This window comes from Oryctolagus cuniculus, chromosome 13, assembly GCF_051225735.1.
Source record: "Oryctolagus cuniculus isolate XC-2025 breed Fujian yellow rabbit chromosome 13, ASM5122573v1, whole genome shotgun sequence".
NCBI classification, from domain to species: domain Eukaryota; kingdom Metazoa; phylum Chordata; class Mammalia; order Lagomorpha; family Leporidae; genus Oryctolagus; species Oryctolagus cuniculus.
Genome location: NC_142879.1, coordinates 83005432 through 83009798, shown reverse-complemented (window position 1 = coordinate 83009798; position 4367 = coordinate 83005432). Strand labels below are relative to the sequence as shown.

Below are 4367 nucleotides of genomic sequence, written 5' to 3'. Positions count from 1 at the left end.
TCCCATCCAACTCTCTGCCAATGCATCTGAGAAAGCAGCAGACAACCCAAGTTCTTGAGTCCCTGCCACCCATGAGGGAGACTTGGGTGGAGTTCCAGATCCTGGCTTTGATCTGACGCAGTCCCAGCCATTGTGAGTATTTGGTGGGTTGACCTGCAGATGGAAGATCTCTCTCTCCCCCTCCCTGTCTCTCCTTCTTTATAACTCCGTCTTCCAGATAAATAAATCCTTTTCACATATTTGTTTTTCAACATTTTTTCTCCTTACTTGCTAGTATAGCATTCTCCCTTGGTGCTGCTGCTCTCTGTGGACTTGTCCTCCTCAGCCTCTGACTAGAGCACAGCCACCTCTCCAATGCTGACATCCTCTGACACATGTTTCACTCTTCTGTTCTCTCTAAACTGCAGACTCTTGGGCAACCTAAGTAACTCTCATGCATAAACTTGCATAGACACACACACTTGAGGACTACTTAGTCTTGGATTTCAGGTTGTAATTAACTTTAATTTTCAGAGGACTGGTGAAAAAACAAGTCTGGAAGCCAGGGTGCAGCCTTATGGTTCAGATGTCTGTGTCCCACATTGGAGTTTTTGGGTTTGATTCCCTGACTCCAACTTTCAGATAATGTAGACCCTGGTAGCTAGCAAGTGATGGTTCAGATTATTAGGTTCCCTGCTCCTGGGCCAGCCCTGACTGCTGTGGACATTTCAGCAGTTAACTAGAGGGTGAATACCACTTCTCTGTCTACTTGTTCATTTCTTTGCATCTCAAAGTAAAAAACAAAACAAGTATGTTTGCATGATCCATTAAAATAACTTCCTCAATGGAAAAAGTAGTGTCATTGTTATTTTTGGGGAAAAATAATGCTTCTTGGTTGTAAATGATATTTGAATAATGCATAAGTGTACATCAAACTTCCATTGTGGACAAGGAAGAGAAAGATGGAAGCAATAATTTTTACTTCTGGCTTTGGTACTTGTCATGTAACCTTGAAAAATTCATTTAAACTCATGGGGCCTGAGCGTCCTTAAAATTACAGGCTCATCTAGTTGAGGCAGGTGGTGTAAGGGGAGGTGGCAGGAAGCTGAGAGCTTTCCTTGTTTCTGTGCCAACAGAGCTAAGTGACATTAGCAAGTCATTTGACCCCTCTGGATCTTCCTCCCTTGTGAGATAAGATTGTCTTTGTAGTTAAAGGATTTATTCTACACAGTCCTATCTTATGGTAAGGTTCACATGACTGTGAAGTGTTTTATAAACTGGCAGTGTAAAAATCAAGTTGGCACCGAAGATTAAATGTTAAACAGCATAGAACTTCTAAGGCTTGTAGTTCTATTAGGAGCTACACAGAAACATTCAAGTTCAGGGGCATTTTTAAATTTAAAAACAGAAACATTGGGTCGGCCGGACCGCACAGCTGCGTGCACGGCGTCCGTGGGCTCGCTCGCTGCCGGCAGCCGCGCAGCCTCGCGGGCGGTGGCGGTGAGCGACAGGCAGCGCCATCCGCGGGCCCTCTCGGCGCCCGCCCCTCGCTGCGCTCGCCCCCTTCGTCGGCCCGGCCGGTCTCCCCGGGAGGCGTGAGGCGACGACAGGCGAGCGCCGTGAGCAGCGATCGCCGCCGCGGCCTGTGGTCCTCCCTCCGCCTCCTCCTCGGCCCCCCCCTCGCCTCCCTCCTCCTCCTCCTCCTCCTCCTCCCACTTCCCGAGCTCCGGCGTGTCCCGGCCACGCTCGGCGCTGCTGCAGGAACAAAGGAGGATCCCGCGGCGGCGGCGGCGGCGCCACCTCCGCCTGCGGCTCCAACCCGCTCCCGGCCTGCGGCGGCGGCGGCTCCAGAGCAACCCGGAAGGCTCCCTTTCCCGGCGGCCTCGACCCGGCCTCCCCGCGCCGGCGTCGCGCGCGAGCCCGGCTGCTGCGTTCGGACCCCCCGCAAGCAGGAAAATATGGCTCAGGAGACTAACCAGACTCCAGGGCCTATGCTGTGTAGCACAGGATGTGGCTTTTATGGGAATCCTAGGACAAATGGAATGTGTTCTGTTTGCTACAAAGAGCATCTTCAGAGACAGCAGAATAGTGGCAGAATGAGCCCAATGGGGACAGCTAGTGGTTCCAACAGTCCTACCTCAGACTCTGCATCTGTACAAAGAGCAGACGCTAGCTTAAACAACTGTGAAAGTGCTGCTGGTAGCACATCTGAAAAATCAAGAAATGTGCCTGTGGCTGCCTTGCCTGTAACTCAGCAAATGACAGAAATGAGCATTTCAAGAGAGGACAAAATAACTACCCCGAAAACAGAGGTGTCAGAGCCAGTTGTCACTCAGCCCAGTCCATCAGTTTCTCAGCCCAGTACTTCTCAAAGTGAAGAAAAAGCTCCTGAGTTACCCAAACCAAAGAAGAACAGATGTTTCATGTGTAGAAAGAAAGTTGGCCTTACAGGGTTTGACTGCCGATGTGGAAATTTGTTTTGTGGACTTCACCGTTATTCTGACAAGCACAACTGTCCTTATGATTATAAAGCAAAAGCTGCAGCAAAAATCAGGAAAGAGAATCCAGTTGTTGTGGCTGAAAAAATCCAGAGAATATAAATTACTACTTGTGAAGAGACTGAAACTTTGTTTTTATTTTAATATATCGTAGGAAAACATTAAAGAGCAGATGCATGGCCATTTTTCTTTGATGTTCTCCAGAGTTTTACTTTACACTTGTCTGTCTTATAATTAATATTTTAGGATGTTTGGGTGTTTGTTGCAGGCAGAATTGGATAGATACAGCCCTACAAAATGTATATGCCCTCCCTTGAATAGAATTGGATGAAAATCTACACAGCAAAATGATACACACAGATAATAGGGACAAAATTTAGTTCCCGTGTGCCAAACAACATTAACAAAATCTCTGCATGTTTGCAGCATATCTGCCTTTTGGGAATGTAATCAAGGTATAGTCTTTGGCTAGTGTTATGTGCCTGTATTTTTTAAAAAATGGTACACCAGAAAAGGACTGGCAGTCTACTTCTACCATAGTTCTACTTCACCCTCTTAATTTCCACATGTTCTTTGGAAGCAGGAAGAAAACAAGAGGATCAGACTTTGCTTTCTGTGAAACCTGTATTTGGTGCCATATGTAAGCCCGGTTAAATTGGTCTTCTAAAAGCTGTCAAATAAGACATTCTGTAAAAGGTAAACATCGCAAGTGCTTACAAGTAAAACATCAGCCAATAGCAGGGTCTTGAGATACTCTTTGAAGCTTATCGTGCTGGCTCGCACTAGAAGATGTCTGCATTCTTCTCATTGCTAAAAATGTGTAGCACTGAACTGCAGTAGGATTAATTTAATTACAAGAAGAAATTAAACCTGTTTGGTTTTCACATACAGCAGCTCTATTGAGTAACATGCATCTGAATTTTTTTAAGTTGCAAAGGTATCTGAGCAGTTAATTTTCATGTGCATCTTTTGTTGAATGTTTTGGTTCAAGAAAGAATGTTTAAAGCTTTTTTAAAGACTTCAGTTCTTAATGTAACTGTACCCTTCTGCATGGAAAATCATAACCAACATGGCTGCAATAGACTTCTTAGTGGTATCCAGCACCACTTGCAGAGGGCTGCTTTATCATATTAATTGTACTTGGGTGTAGGACTCTAGTGTTCTTGGGTGTATTGCATGGGCTGCATTATCTACAGCATTGTACAATAACAACTAGAAAAGGCAGTATACTTCACTGATGCTTGTCTGGTAATACCACTTCTGTGTTACAATGGAAGGTTTTTTGTGATGTATGAAACTTGTGTTTTTTATATATAAATGAGTATAGTTAGATTAGTGTTGTGGTAATGCCTGTTTTCATCTGTAAATAGTTAAGTATGTACACAAGGCACTACTTCTGATTTATTGCAGTGTTCAGTCCTAGTTTTTATTAAAGCATTCAATTTTGCTTTCAATTTTATGTATCTTAGTTTGGAGTTAGATCTACAGATGTGTACAGATAGTTCATATTTATGTATTGCACATAATCATGCTATTCAGCATTGATGCTCTATTGTATTATGTAAATAATAAAAGCCATGTACAGAGGGAAAAAAAAAACAGAAACATTGAATCACTGTTCAGAATCAGTATAGTTGCTAAAATTCTTATTTATAATCACTGAGATTGGTAGTGTAATTACTGATAGCATACTCCTAGTGTTGTATATTTTAGTTTATACAATACTTAGACTATATAAAATATAGGTAGCATGGGAAGTGCGATACACAGCAGTCTTGTAGAATGGCAGATGTCCTAAACAGCACTCTGGCCTCAGAATCAGCCCTTAAGGCACTCAGATCTGGCTGAAGAGCCCATGAGAGTATTTTAGGTATGGAAAGCTGTGGGGAG

The 4367-nt window shown here is 43.9% G+C and overlaps 1 pseudogene across 1 annotated transcript; it reads left to right on the top strand.

The window, feature by feature from the left end:
* Positions 1 to 1383: 1383 nt before the first annotated feature.
* On the top strand, positions 1384 to 4076 carry LOC100357465 (AN1-type zinc finger protein 5 pseudogene; annotated as a pseudogene). The gene has a single exon (XR_016219807.1). The product of XR_016219807.1 is annotated as an AN1-type zinc finger protein 5 pseudogene (transcript).
* Positions 4077 to 4367: the final 291 nt, after the last annotated feature.